This window comes from Glycine soja, chromosome 14 (assembly GCF_004193775.1).
Source record: "Glycine soja cultivar W05 chromosome 14, ASM419377v2, whole genome shotgun sequence".
NCBI lineage: Eukaryota > Viridiplantae > Streptophyta > Magnoliopsida > Fabales > Fabaceae > Glycine > Glycine soja.
The window spans coordinates 13,697,282-13,713,930 of NC_041015.1; the positions used below are offsets into that span (position 1 = coordinate 13,697,282).

The following is a 16,649-nucleotide window of genomic DNA, read 5'->3' on the forward strand; positions in this document are numbered from 1 at the left end:
TCTCTATTTTTTTCTCCTTCATCGAAATTTGTCTAATACTGTGAATATAGATAAAGCAGAAATTATAAACAGGGAGGTATCCCAAAACCAGCACACACATGGATTTTTAAGATTTAAAACTAAAACTTCATTTAGGCATTTCACCAAACACATAACTTACAACCCATTTCTCTGACAATGTAACCGCATGACAGTTAACGCTTCCTAAAAGAAAAATGTTTTTTTATCACCACCTACACAGGAAGCCAAATTTGGCAGCGAATGATCAAATCACAACATAAGCAATAGGGTGTAACTGTGTAAGTAAGACCATATGAAAACCCTAAATGGATATTGTTTTGTAAGAAAAAAAAAAAAACTAATGCTAGTAATTAGCTATCGAAGCACATTCTTAATGTTGAGTTAACATCTCAAAAATTCTAAGCGAACAACAATAACAACAGTAGGCAAACAGAGATAACTTTTACCCTCGATGTCGGAGCGCTTTAACTGGGAACAAACCAAACCAACAAAATAATCAAGAAAAGAACATTGAATGGAAAAAGAATACCGTATTATAGGTGAAAACTGAGCTCGTTAACAAACTAAAGTCGTGGCTGTTGGATTCTTCTTCGTTGTTGACCTTGCAAAGGAAACAAAAGTTAAAACTTCTCCACCTAACAAAAAATGTACAATAGTAAAGGGACCAAAAACACTGAAAAACAAAAAGTAAACATGCATGAGAATGAAAAGTAAACATGCATGAGAACAGCAGGGCAAGAAAAGCAAAACCTCGTCTGCCTTTGAAAAAATGCATAGCAACAAAACCAAAGTGGAGAATGATGGAAACTGGCCTGAAGAACAAACAAAAGTGAAGACCGAAGAGATCAACGATGATACAAAAGTGAAGAAGCAAGAGATAAACGGGAGCAGGTTCAAACGACATGATCGAAGAAGGCTGGAAAATCATACATGTGGGAGAAGCAGCAGAGTGGGAAATGCAAGGGCAAAAAGACCAAAAAACCAGGAAAAGTGCCACGTGTCAAAATTCTAGGTATGGGCACAATAGGGATTTCATGGGGCTTCTCTTTTATTAGATTATTATAGATTTTACCTATGCTTTAATTATGTACATAATAAAAATATTAGTTTCGATACTTTATGACATCCTTAATCAATAATATATATATATATATATATATATATATATATATATATATATAATTTTTTTACATAATTTATTAACTCAATAAATGTATGTAGTTTCAAATTCATTAGCTCAGTAATAAAACATTATTGCACACAGTGGTAGATCCAAAAAAATTTTAGTGGGACAGATGAGTAATTTAAAATATTTTGATAGAAAAATATTATAAACTTTCACTAAATATACAATGTTATAACAAAAAAAGTTCAAAAATACCTTACTTTTACAAATTATAATTTTTTTTTACCCATTTACATATTTTAAAAATATTATATGAATTTTCTTATTGTCAATATTATAAAAGATTAAAAAGGTGAAATGGTAAATTTAAAACCAATTTATTCTCTGTTTTATCTTTTATAATTTTTTATATTTATTTAAAAAATACAATTGTTTCAGGGGGAAATATCAATTTTTTGTTGGGGGAAAATAAAAATTATGAAATATATTCATGTAAAAAAAAAAACTTGTACGGGCAATTACCCAACACATTACTAAAAAACTTGTTTTTTACGATGCACATTCTAAGACAGTTATACGAAAATCGTCTTAGAATGTGACGCAGTGGTATTTTTGTACTTAAGATCACTGTATTTTATTTTTATGACGCACATTCTAAGACGGTTATGAAAGACTATCTTAGAATGTGACACGGTGGTATTTCTGTAATTATTGAAAACTTAAATGACGATGGGTTTCAAGAAAAAACTGCCTTCATATTCCTTCCTTTATAATTACTAACCCTAGCTTCGTATGACACTGCACCCCACTCTTCCCCTCCAAACCTTCCCCACCACACACAAAACCTAAAGCATCTTCTCATTGGGTTCTCGTTCTCGACCTTAAAATTGAATATCGTAAAATAGGGGAACTGCTATAGACATGTACAACAACAACATCGTACCGGGTTTCCTAGATCTGTATAGTGAAGAGTTGATGAAAGCACTTATGCCTTTTATGAAAAGTGATTATTTCTCTACCTCTTCTTCTTCTTCTTCATGCGAATCACACTCTTCTCCTCTTATTCCATCTAATTTTCTCCCCTCCTCCAACCAAATCAGGCTTAACCAACTCACCCCAAACCAAATTCTCCACATTCAAGCCCAAATCCACATTCAGTAGCAGTACGTGGCCCAAGGCCAAGCCCACCTAGGCCCAAAATACGTCTATATGAAACACGTCAGCATGGCCACGAAAACCGCGAAGCTCTACCGCAGGGTGCGGCAACGGCATTGGGGCAAGTGGGTCACCGAAATCAGTCTCCCCAAGAACCGCACGCGTCTTTGGCTCGGAACATTCGACACCATAGAGGAAGCAGCATTAGTGTACGACAACACTGCGTTTAAGCTCAGAGGCAAGTTTGCGCGTCTCAATTTCCCTCATCTACGACACCACGAAGCGTTTTTTTTCGGTGAGTTCGAAGATTACAGGCCTCTACCTTCTTCCGTGGATTCGAAGCTGCAAGCTATTTGCAAAAGCTTGGTGAAACAAGAGGAAAAGTCGTGTTGCTTTGTCAAAGACGTGAAGCCTGTTATACACGCTACTGAGCTAGCAGAGGTGGAGTCTAGCGTGGCAAAATTGAACGTTGAATATGTTTATCCTGAGTTTGAGGATTTTAAGGTCGAGAACGAGAACCCAATGTTGCCCTCCAATTCCCTAGTAGTTTTCTTATCTTCATTTTAATGAATTTATATATTAAAGGGCTTTCTCATTTAAAAACTCTTGTAATTGTTTGTGTGGTTTTTCTTTTTTTATTGTCTACTTAATTTTCATTTTACATGTATAGGTATTGTCAGTAGCCAAAATTGCCAAAAAGATGAAGCTAAAATTTACTAAAGCATGGATTGCATATCTTAGATTGCCTCTTCCAATTGATGTTTACAAAGAGGTAATCCACAAGTTATGCTTTTGAAATTTGAATACAGCTGAAACATTATATTTCAAAACATGGTGTGAATGTCATGTAAGATGTCTCAAGGTTGTCATGAGATCCAATGTAGGAGCGGAAGGGGGGAAGAAACACAAATGGTGGAATTATAGCATGGGTTGTAAGATCCTAGTAGAATAGAAATACAATATATAGCCACCATTGTCTATATGTTCTTCATTGTTAGGAAATATAATGTGAGTTGAATAATAACAATGGTTAGTTAGTTAGTTGGCCTAGTTAGAAGAGATTGGTTATAAATAGAGGAAATTACATTGAAGGAGGGCATTTTGTGAATTTGATAGTTAGTGAGAAAGGAGATATCCTTTTTGAAGGGAAAATCCTTGGGGGGGGGGGGGGGGTTCTATTCTCAATTTTATGTTCTTCAATCTTCAACAATTCAGTTCTATTCTTTCAATTTTCTCTCTCTAGTTTCCATCTTATTTTTTGTTTTGTTCTTCAATAATATTCTGAAGAAAAGAAATTAGTCATGAATATTGGGTCCTGTCCTTACTTTACTTGTAAATATATCTGACCATGCATATAGGAGAGCTGATAAAACTTTTTTATATATTAGTCCGGAATTGAGGACATCCTGCTCAATTTTATTTTTCTTTTTTGTAAAAGAAATTAATATTGATAGGTATGCCAATAAGTTTCTTTAACCAATAGAGGTTGTGGACTCAGAAATTTGGATGTTACTGTTTTTTCTGGAGTTAAGATGGTTTCTATACTTAGTGTGTCCTTAATGCACTCCAATTTTACCACCATTATAATCTTGAATCTCTGCTAGCTAGAAGTCTGATAGATACCCACTAGTTAGGTAGTTACAAGTTACAACAGTTAACTAGTTATCAGTTCATCTAGTGTGTTATATAAGTTTAAGCACCAGTTTCTTAGCCAAAAGGTTAATTAGTCTAAACATTTTTTATTTAAAATGGATACTTTTTAGTTAACAAAATATATATATATATATATATATTCTCATTTCTTCTTTAAAATGAATACTTTTCAATTTTATTTGATTGCACTTAATTAACTTCTTGTTATGGAGATTTTCAAACCAACTTTTACAATAATAGCTGATCACGAGATGAAATGCCTTTTGTTATTGATTCGTGGCACAGATAGTATCAAGGATACTCTAACGGCTGTTACAGGAAATGTGGTATCATTTCATCATACTATTCAGCATTAAAGGTATGCTTTCCCTTTAGCTTCCACTTCAAGTCCTATTTTTCTATTAGATTATCTATATCTTTCTGAACACTATACAAGCTTACAACTAGTTTCTTTGGTCTATAATAGGATCAAATCTCTATTTCTAGATAGGTTTTATTCCTAATTCTGTAAGTTATCTTTGTCTTTTAATTATCCTTCTTTTTATTTGTATATATCAACTAGATTATCTATGTGGTTTTGTTTTTTTTTTTACTTCTATTACATCAGGAAATGAGGATTCACGCACGGTCGAAACTCCTTAATAGTAAGTTTGCTATATATTTGCTAACATAATTAAAATTGGAAACAATTTAATTTGACATCTTGGCTTATCTTCATTCATCTATGATCACATATTGGCTCATTAACCTAACAATGCTTACATTTGTTTCACATGCTAGATGGGGTCAAGTTTTTATATTGGATGCTCTTTCTAGATACAAGGCAGTTGATGCTCGTGATTAAATAAATATAAGTACGTAATTAAAGAGTATTTATTTTCATTTATTTTAAAAGTATATATTACATCAATTTGATGTAATTTAATGGAATAATAAATATTTTTTAATGATATAACAATCTTGATTATATATATAATCAAATTGTAGATTTTACAATAAAATTATTTAATAAGTAGTTATTAAATAACATAATAATTAAAGTAGTTTATAACGATGTAAAATATGCATAACTTTGTTGCTCTGGCTTGATACACCTCAAGCTACTCTTGCTTCCCTTGTAGCAGAGAATAGATTGTGTGTATAATACCATAATGAAAAGCTCTAGGCTCTAGTAAATGGTTGATGAGCAATGAAAGGAAAAGGGGAAGAGGGAGTGTTAATATATGTTGTGGTTGAATGATTCTTATTGATAGTTTTCATTTTTTATTATAAGATATAACGTTAGTTAACTTAATTTTTTCTTGATAAATATTAATTGTTAGAATATTAATTTTGTTAGTAAAAAAATCAATTCCATAATTTTTTCTTTTTTTTTCTTTCTTCTTAATCATCCAATCTACCTTATAATTCCCTCTCCTTAACTTACTAAATATATATGTTTTCTTGATTTTGCATCATTAAGTTGGCAATATAAGCTGATAACTTAATTTTACATTTTATCCTTCCCACACGCAGACACAAAAAACTTGAACTTACAAGTTCAAGGTGTTAAGAAAATTAGTCTTGGAGAAAAATAGTGTGTATACCGGTTACCAAGTCATATATTATGTATGTGAAGAATAATTTTAAATTCTTCTATAAATTTTTTCCTTTTTAAATCCTCTTATTTATTTTGTAAAAAGAATATTTAACATTTTTATATTTTCAAATCATTAAATATATTTAGGTCTATAGATTCAGGATCCGTGAAGGGATTTCCAAAGGATGTTGACAAAGCTAAGTCTTAGGTGAGAACAAGGTTGTACATGATGCCCCTTTATACTATGATATTGGAACCTGTTATTTTTATTATTATTATTATTTGAGTTACTTAAGTGCTAAACTACTAGTGTTTTCCATTTGTTAATTTTTTATGTTCTGATTTCCCATGTAGAGATGGATTCTTTTTTGTTGTAAAAGAAGTTTCACTACTTGATAGGGGAATCAAGGAAGGCAAAATGTGTATCAATTGGAACAGGTGAGATGGGATTTTACTCTTTTTATTGCTTTGTATTTTCTTCATACTTCAGGGGATGCTTGGCTTGAGAAGAATGTTTCTTATTTTCATTTTCTATTTTCACTTTTAATTACAAAATTAACACCTTGTTTCCATCTTGTTTCTTATTTTTAAAAGTTTGTATAGGAAAGTGGAAACAACTTTTATTGTTATCCTTAATATTTTTCCCTTTACATTTCTTTCTCTCACGGTGCTTCTTCCACCCTTTGTATAAAAAGCAATGCATATTGGTAAAGCTCTAAGACATTATTTTAATTTTTTTAAAAAGATATTCTAAGAAGGTTCTTTGACAAACCGTCTTAGAAGGATATTATTCTAAGATGGTTCTTAGCTAAGAGTCGTCTTAAAAAGCATATTTTTGAAAACGGTTGTTATAACAACCGGTACTTTCTAAGACGGTTATTAGGTAACAACCGTCTTAAAAACATCAATTTTTCTACGACAGTTTTTTTAGAACCGTCATTGATGGTGTTGGCTTTCAACGATGTTAGCTGTAAAGACGGTTTAGGGCCGTCGTTGAAAGTCATTTTTAACCATTGTTAAATGATTTTTTTGTAGTTGTGACACCTTCTAATGTGGATTGGCCACCGACTACACACGTATGAATGCTCCACTTTAAATACACTTATATGTATGTGGAAATATATTTAATATAGATGAATCCATTTTGTTGTATTTGTAACAATTTTAACTAATGATTTGGTACTATATGTATAGAAAATTTAACAAATATAAAATAATAAATTAATATTTGTTTATTTTGATCCCTTAGCAACAAATAAAAGAGTAAATTTAATTTTGACAACCATTAGTCAATTTAGTCTTAGATGAACATTAGTGTTAAAGAAAAAAATTGCTTATACACACCAAAGTCAATAAGCTAAGTTTGACAAGATATTTCGATTAACTTCTAACATTGTTTACTAGCTGAAAAATTTAATTGACTGTTGAGTAAATAAGTTTTTTAGATCATATTTGACAAAACTAATTGAAAGTTGAAAAACTAGCCTACTTATAGCTAAAGACTGGAAAACTATCTTATCTAATCATAAGTGTTTAGTAAAATTATCTGTTGAAATATCTAAAAATATAAAATTACATAAATAAACATATATATGTAATGTTTTAATAGGAATTTTAATTTCATTTTCTTGATAAAAAAATATATTTTTTAGTATTTATAATTTTTGTATTAAATTAATATTAAACACTTGTAGCTTTTTATTTATAAATTATACAAAAAAAACTACATAAACTAATTATATATCACTATCAATATCATATATATTAAAAATGTAAAAATGAGAAAATCTCATGCAAAAGGAAAAATCTAAATCCCCTTGCAGAGCATTCAAGTCAACTTAATTTACTTCCCCTTTTGGATTTATAATCATATTGAAAAATAGAAACATATAGAAATTGAAGATGTCATAAAGGAGGAAAAGAAAATAGCAAAAGAAGATGATTATAGTTGCACTTTGGTGTATACAATTGAAACCAAATGATCGCCCCTCAATGATGAACAAAGTAGTGGAAATGCTTGAAGGAGACATTGATTGCTTAAAAATACCTCCATAGCCTACTCTATATCAAGATGAAATAATTGTTGAATCAATGAATCAACTCTAATTAAGTAGCCAATATCAAGTGATTTTATTATTTAATTTCTTCTTATTATTCCATGTATAGTGCAACTAGTCCTAGGTAAAGTATATATATGATTTCACAATGCACTATAAATGTTTCTTGTGCATCCACCTTAGTGATTTGAACACTTGTTAATCCATAATATTTCACTTGTTGATATCATTTCCTATCATTTTACTTCTCAAAGGTTAAAAAATAGGTTATCAAACTTAAAATTTTGTTCGGAGTTTTCAAATATGGAATTATGTTATGAACTCATTCTACTTGAATATGTACAGTGATATTCACAAATTTTTATGTAACACAATTTTTTTTCTTGTCTATTTTTCATATATATTAGTTTGTTGTAGCTTTTCCAATATCTAAAAAATGTTTAATTTTATATTCTTACTAGGATAAAAACAATATATTAAATTAAGAACACAAAGAAAGTGTCATAATGTTTAGTTAGAATATTTAGTTAACTTAGTCATCTTTATTCTAATTTGCTTATATTGGAACAACTTTGTTCATGTAAAGAAGAGTTTATCTAATTCTACACTAAATATATCCATATATATTTCAATTAACTATGATAAAAAAATAACCATTTATTCAATTGTGAGTTTTAACATTGTATCAAAAATAGTTATTCCCTATGCAAATTATATAGAGAATATCTATTCTTTTGTATAGAGTTTATCTAACCATTCAGGTCTTGGTCTTATTTATCAACTTTTTTTTTCACAGCAAAAGGGAATTTTATATAAAATTTAAACATTAATTGGCCCAAGGTGTGTCAAGAATCCCAACACAAAGTAAAAAATACAGTGGTACTCATTACCAGAACTGAACATACCGAGAGACATGACATTACCTGCTCCTACGATTACATATACTTATTACATGAGATGGTTCATATATGTGTCTACGCATCCCTCCCTTCCCCATGTGTCACATTATGCACCCTTCATCTACAAACATTACACAATTCACGAACCGTGAATATTCCATGCAACATACACAACACCACATCAATTCAACATTTGCAGACAATAAGTTGGATCAAAATTCCATATATATAGTGAGGCACCCCAGCCTTTGAAAGTCGTTTTAATCCATGACCATGCATAGAATTTGAAAGAATATAATTTATGATAGCATCCACATCAGTTGCACCATTTTCAAAAACAACATCATTTCTATGTGTCCAAATACTCCAAATAACTTATAGCCAAACCATCCACCAAGCCTGTTTATGTATTTTTTCTGGCCAATGATCCTCTGACCTCTATGTTGCCAAAAGTGATCTTTAGCATCTCTGGGCAAAACTCTTAAATCCCCGTACTACATGTAACATCTTCTCCCTACCTCTAAAGCAAAATCACACTCAAATAAAAGGTGAGATGCTGACTCCAGGTGATGATTACAAAATGCACAAGACGAGTTGCTACCCCCCAAGATAATATTCCTCTTAAGCAAATTATCTTTTGTTTGTAATTTGTTATGTGCAAGCCTCCAGGCAAAACCTTTAACTCTGGTTGGTGCAGGGATCTTCCGTAGAGTCTTTGTAAAGACAAATATAATAAGATGAGAGTTTGAATTGTGATTTTAAAAACTTTTAAGTTTTTTTGTTGAAAACAAAGTTATTGTTGAAGTAACTTGGTATGAATAGATTTTTGCATACCAAGTTCATAGAAAAAAAATTTGTAAAGAGAATAGTATTTTCAAACAAAATCAAATTCAAAACCTATGTCAATTTAAACAAAAGGAATGCTGGAAAATAAACAAACACAAAAAGTTTATATTGGTTCGTCTCAACCATAGAAACTACATCTAATATATGGTAAATTACAAATTTTTACTAACTTCAATAAGTTACAAGTATTAGTCACTACACTTCTGGCTCAACAACTTTAGCTTTGCACCAAGCTTGATACAACGTAGTATTCTTTGTCCTCCCAAATCATTGTTGGCTCTAAACAATCACAAGATTTGTTTTTTGTTTTCACAATGACAAACTCTTAATTGTCCTACAGACGGATATATAATTTTAGAACTAAGTCTTTCTCTCAAGGTGTTTAGGAGATTTCAGGAATAACTTCATCTTGCCTTTCCCATATTAGAATCATCAAAGTCAGGAGGCCTATTGGTTGAAGCACCTTCAGGTATAAATATTGTTGGAACTTGTCCAACCATCACTTCTTCCAAAATCTTCCTCTCACACTGTCAAGTGTGCTTAACCTTGAGAGTTAAGCTCAAATGCCAATTGAAGTGAAGAAAGCACCACGAGAAGGGGGTTGAATTAGGGTTTTATAAACTTTGAATTCTTCTTTTAAAAATAAAGAGGTTTCTAATGAAAGTTTAGAAGAACCAATTTAGAATGAAGAATTGTTTTGAGCTCAAAATCAAAATACAAGTAGTTCAAAATGAAATTGCAAACCGTTCTAAAAAAAGGGGTTCTTGTACATATTTGAGCTCTGGTTTAAAAGATAGCTATTTGTTTGAAAAGACTTCGATAAAAAAAAGTTTGGTTTTAGATTTATTTCTGAAAAGATTATCTATTTTAGAGCTTAATAAAAACAATTAATAGATCTTTCTCAAAATCAAAACCAAAAGTAGGAAGAAGAAAAGTGCACTGTGATTTTTATATTGGTTCACCCCAATCATGGATTACATGCAGCCTTCGCCCTTCAAAATGAAATTTCACTAACACAACCAGTCACTATTAGACCAACAACCACTGTATTTTAGGAACCAACCAGTACTCCTACTGAACTTCAAACCTAGTATCAACTAGACCAGCAACACCACTAGATTTTGACTTTGTCAGCCACTATCGGGCTTACAACAGTAAAGAGTTTCTATGTTTTTTACTATGCAGACACGAATCTTTCTCCTCATAAAGGAATTCCATTTAGGAATATAGTCTCTCACTTCTATCTGGTATCTATTATAGATTACAAGAACAATACAGAAGTAGGTCACTCTCATAGAGAAGGTTGAAGCAGAAACTGTATATTTCTCACTAAGAGATTTTCTCAAGTTGTACTATTTTGATTGCTTCAACTTGGTTTTAGATGCTCTTCGAAATGACCTTATAAAGCCCACAAGAAGACTGTTGACGTGGGCTCTACTCAACTGATAGGCTTTTGGAGCAAGTAGGTAAACTTGACAACTATCCTAAGTTAACAACTTGCATAACCATTTTGAGGAACCTTTCTGATGAACATTCTGAAGTGTCATTAAAATAGTCATTTTGATGTTTGCTGAGAAAAATCCATACTTGATATATTTTGTTCATGAAGTTCAAACTGATATACCTATCTAAAGTATCACACTTCATCAAACTTAACACTTCTTCACAACTCTAAACATTTTGAAGTAAATTGTTTCATAAACACTAAGTGAAGGTTTAGTTTTTGGTGTTAGTGTTCTGTCTAAGGTCAAACTGTGTAGTATCTTCAGTCTTCTATTTTGATGCTTCTCATCAAAACTTCTCATGGACAAATTCAGCTTTCAACAAGTTTGCATATTCTAATGCAGTTAGCATTCACCTTCTAATATGCCCTCAGTGTGTGTGGCAACAAGTGGAAAGTGAAGTGTTATCAACCTCAATCTTCAAATGTTCCCTCAGTATTTGAGATATCATATGAAAGACTTAATGTTGTCCCTTGAAAACCATTCTGAGGTGGTCATTTTGAACTCCATTCTGAAGTTCAATCTTAAGAGTCATGCTCTTCATGATTGTTATGTAAATTTTGCGATAACTTTATTATGATGTTTGATGCTCTTTATTTAATCTTCTTATTTCAAGACCTAGTTGTGTAGTAAACTATCATGAAAGAGTACTTAGAGAGAAGTTTTCTTCATCAAGATGATAGGGTTAAAGAAATCTTTTGAGTTCAAAACTCAATAACAGTTGTTCTGAGCAAACTTTTCAGAGCATCATTCTCAGAATCCACACATTTGTTCCTTAATAAATATATCACTAAAACACTTGAACAAAATGTTAGTAATTATATAGACCTATCATCCTATCAATGTGCTTATCTAATGATTTGTCATAATCAAAACCATGGATGTGGATTCAACAAATCCCTCCACCTCTACTTTTCATTCCGTCATCTTGTCAAACCATTTTATTGATTGTCACTCTCACACACCTTTCTCAAATCCCTCCACCATAATGATGACATGTCTTTAAGTCCTTTTCTTTAACCAACCCTTTCCATCCACCATTTTTAGACTCTAGCATGTCGTATAATAGAGATTCTCTTTTGTAATACAAGCCTCATCTCCATTTAGCTAGTAGAACTTCATTGGAAAGATAGAGATTTTTTATTGTCAAGTCACCTTTACCCTTAGGGCTACACATTGTCTCCCAACTCACCCAAGGTATCTTCTTTTTACCTTTTTGTCCTCCCCACAAAAACCTCTTTGAATACTAATTATATTTCTAACAATAATGCTAGGCATTTTGAGAGAATATAAGAATTATGGTGACAAATATGTTAAACCGTGATTAATTAAGCACACCCTACCTACAAAAGAGAGTTGCTTATTTCCAAGCAGATAATTTCTTTGAGAATTTAATAATAATAGGATCCCAAGTAGCCTATTTTCTTATATTATTTCCAATAGGAATTCCTAATACACAAAAGGCATGGTCATTATCCTACCATGATAGGATACCAAATAGCCTTTTTTTTGTGATGCACAACAATCATACCTAATTAGTTAAAGATATTAAAAATTCTTATTATTAAAATGGTCCTTTAATTTAAAACTAAAGCGAGAAACTACACAAACGGGATCTAAGAATGTTCAATTGTGTTTCTTAGTTATTTAGGAATATTCAATTACATCCCTTAATTTTAAAAAAATTGAATTAGATTCCTTAATTTTTAGAAATACATCAATGTGACTCTTTACATCCAATTGAATTTAATGTCATTAAGTTGTAAAATTTGGTAGATTTTGTTTATAAACAGTGATAGTTATATTTATTATTATTTATAATAAAAATAAAATAAATTCAATCTGAAAAAACAAAAGGTTTTAAAAGTGGCAGTTTTATTTTAAAAATTAAAAAAAATGAGGTTCTTATGGTGTTCCAAGTCTAACCTCGCCTATTAGTCCAACCTGGGCATAACCCAAAATCGTGGTGTTCCACGATGCAATAATATCCTTCATTGGCCTGTAAAAGAAACCACGGGAACTGTGCACTGTTATACAAAACAGTATTCGGTTGGGGAATTTTCTCAAATAGTTGGTATGCATGATTAGTAGTGGAGCCTCCCCTTCAACCGCTGCCAAAGGCACAAGAAGAGCAGCAACAACAACGATTTCTCAGTGAAACACACCCACAGTCTGATAACCATTGCGACAAAGGCTATGATGGAGTGTTTCTGTATGAGTCAATGTGTTTATGTGGCTTACGAACAACGTTGCGACAAAGGCGCCCATGGAGAGCTTCTTCTTTTGCATGGTGTTCACCGGTGAATTGGAAGGCGAGGACAACGCTAGCGCCAACGCCACGAACAAGGGGTTGCACGCCTTCCATGGCGGTCCAAAAAATCTTGGTTTCTGACGAGAACCAGATTCCTACAACTCTGTACCGCGTCAGCTACCTCCGTCAATCTAATTATCAAAAGGATCCAATTGTAGTATTTTTAATAATTGAAAGATTTAGTTCAACTTTTAAAAATTAAAAAATTTAATTAAATACTTTTAAATAAATAAAGGATTAAATTAATAATTAAACATATTAAAAAAGAATTAAATTCAATTATGTTTTGCTCTTCCAATTTATTTAGTGCACCTATGATATCTTATGCTCTTATCATAATTATTAATGCGTCTCACCTAAAATTGGTTTCTCCTATTTCTTAACTATTTTCCCGTATAGTGTTATTTGTGGGAAATAGCAATTCTCTTTTGTCATTACAAATACACTACGGAAACACAGACGTTAGCGTTTTTTTTGTTTGTATTTCTATTTTTCTATTGTTTTTTTGCATTAAAATTAAAATATTTTTTAATTTATATTACTATATACATTAAAATGTATAACAGTACTATAAACATAGAAAAATAATGTTAGAAATATTTCAGGAATCAAAGCAAAAGTAAAAAATACTACTTATGTATAATATTTTTATAATTGGTAATCATAAATTTTTCTTAATTGATAAATCAAACAAGGCATATATTTCAAGATGATATTTAGTTTCCATACAATCACAAGAACCAGCAGTCAATTTTATGTTATTTTTAGTTAACCTGAAAGAAAGCATACCAATAAAATAATAAATATTAAATTTGAATAATTTTTTACCTTTCAAAATTCTTCTTAATTCTTTATAAATACGTCATATATAATTTATTTACTTTGAAAAATTACAAAATAAGTTACACAATGTGGGTTTGATTATACTTCAAATTTATTAACATGAAACATGTGGACACACTATTGTCTTCTTCTTCTCCTCAAGCACCACTAGTACGAAAAATGCTATGAAAAATAATAAACTTGAATAATAAACTTGTAAATATTTTCTCAATTGATTATACTTATCAATAAATTTTTAATATTTTTTTATTTTTAAATTTGAGAATCTCAACGGAAATAAGTTAATATTATTTTTCATATAAGTTTCATCTAACTTCAACTAAAATAATTCATTTTAATTTTGTCGCATAATTTTTAAGATTTATTTTTTATATTTAAAAATCTCAATAGAAACAACTTCTCATTTATCTTATAAGTTTACTTTAATCTCATATGAAGTACACCCCCTTTTAATAAAGAAGCATAAGAAAAATAATTTTATTGGAAAAAAATATAGAGAAACTGAAGACATTGATTAATTATATAGCGAAAAACATAGACTTGTTTTTATTTCTTAAGAATTTTAAATATTTAGTTTTTTTTATTTTTTTACTTTTAAAATTTGAACTCAGATCAACTAAGTAAAGAAAAACCAACCACCTTGGTATTAGTGTGATCTTCTAAAAGAAGAGTGAAAGATAAGGAGCAGTAGTTGATTGAAATCTACTAAGAAATAGAAATGGTTATACATTAGTCGTGAGAAAAATTTTACGTGTAAAATCATAAAAAAAAATGAAGTGAAAGAAAGATGAGATGAGAGATAATAATTAATGTATAGGTATATAATGCTACTACATACACATGCCTAGAACTAAAAGAGAATGTAAAGTATGTGTCTTTTTTCTCTTATTTAATCTATCACTCTAACGGAAACATAAGTGTTAGTCCGTTTAAATATTTACATTTCTATTTTGTTATTATGTTTCTTTAGACTAAGATTTAATTTTTTGGATGTCCTCTTCCTCAGAATACGAGAATTCCTAAACTGATTTTAAAATTATAAAAAAAGTCATTCTTAAAAGAAGGTTTATAATTATGTTGTGTTTCAAAAGTTTTTTTTTTTTTTTTGCTTTTAGTTTTCTAAATTTATTTAAAAAATTTAAAACAAATCAAAATTTAAAAAAAAATAATTCTGCTTTTATTTTTCTAAAATTTATTATATTTTTAAAAATAAATCAATACTTTAAATTTAGTTTTTTTTTTTAAATATTTTTCATTTAACAAAAATGGTGGGTGAATCACTTGCAGAGTTATCAGCATGCAGTTTTAAAATTTAATTAATTTAAAAAAGAGAGGAAATTTTAGAACTTGAAAGTTGAATCAGATAAAGAGAGAATTTTTTGTTATCTTGTTTCAGTTTTAAAATTAAAATCACAATTTTTAATTTTAAATAAAAATTCATCGTTAAAAGTTGGTTTAAAATTATGTTGCATTTCAAAGGTTCTTTTTTCTTACTTTTATTTGTAAAATTTATTTTTGTTTCTATTCGTGATGTTTTCCCACTTAAGAATATAATAAGATTTTGCTATGGACCTACAATTCTTGCTTTTTTTTTTTTACTTCAAATATCATATTTTGATACGAGATATGCATCACAAAATGACAACCATAGTCTTGAGAAAGTCTTGCAAACCAATAAAAAAAAAAGTAAAAAAAGAGAAGAGAAACTGTAATTAGTAGTTATTCACTCATAAGGCACATATTATATTTGCTCCTTCACCATGAAGTACAAAAAATTAAAAAATTCAGAATAAATGAAAAAAACTTTTAACTGATCACATTGGTCATCTACCTAATCCTCAAGCTTCTTTATCCTACAGCAAATGAAAAGTGGATTTAGAGGATATTTGTAGACATAAACATTCCCTTAAAGTACCACAAATTAACTACAACCTGTTGGTCTTAAATGGGTCACAAAACACTCCTAGTATTTGCCTATTTTGTATCTGCACATAAGCCATAAATTAAATACTCAGTATTCTACATTCTAAATCCAATCTTAATCTCTCATTCACTTGGTACAGGTTCTGTTATTCAAGCATAGGAAGAACACACACAAACGATAAAGTTTGGATACAAAATTACGAATGATTTCTTCTTAAAAGACAACTTTAATAGTGGAAATAAATAAATGAATAAAAAGATTCAAAATCTGATGCATCAAATATTCTAGAGGCCAAAAAAAAATATATTTTGTAGAATTGGTATAAAAAAACAACTTACCCACAAAAAATACAAAATAAATTCAAGGATTTCAACACTAAAGGTTTTGCTTGAGTTTTGAGGGAAAAAGTTCTCAATCTCAATTTCTCAATAATGAAGGTTCAAAAGTTATATTTCTTCAACGTGAAAAATAGAAAAAAAAATATTCAGATAGGAAGTGGGAGTATTAAGGAATGAATGAGTTTATGATGAATGTTAAGCGCTATATGAAATATTTCTGTCTTGATTGTGGCCAAACTTTGGGTTTGATCAAGATTGATGAAACTCTTATTGGAAATGAACCAATCACCCTTCACTAAATTAAAAAATTATTTGAACAAACACATTAGAAAAGAAAAGAAAAACTGTTTATTTTATTAATTAATTGTTTTTAAAATAATTTTAAATAAACAGAC

The 16,649-nt window shown here is 30.0% G+C and overlaps 1 pseudogene; it reads left to right on the plus strand.

Moving 5' to 3' along the window:
* The first annotated feature begins 790 nt into the window (after window positions 1-790).
* On the plus strand, window positions 791-4,799 carry LOC114383840 (annotated as a pseudogene).
* The last annotated feature ends 11,850 nt before the right edge of the window (window positions 4,800-16,649 follow it).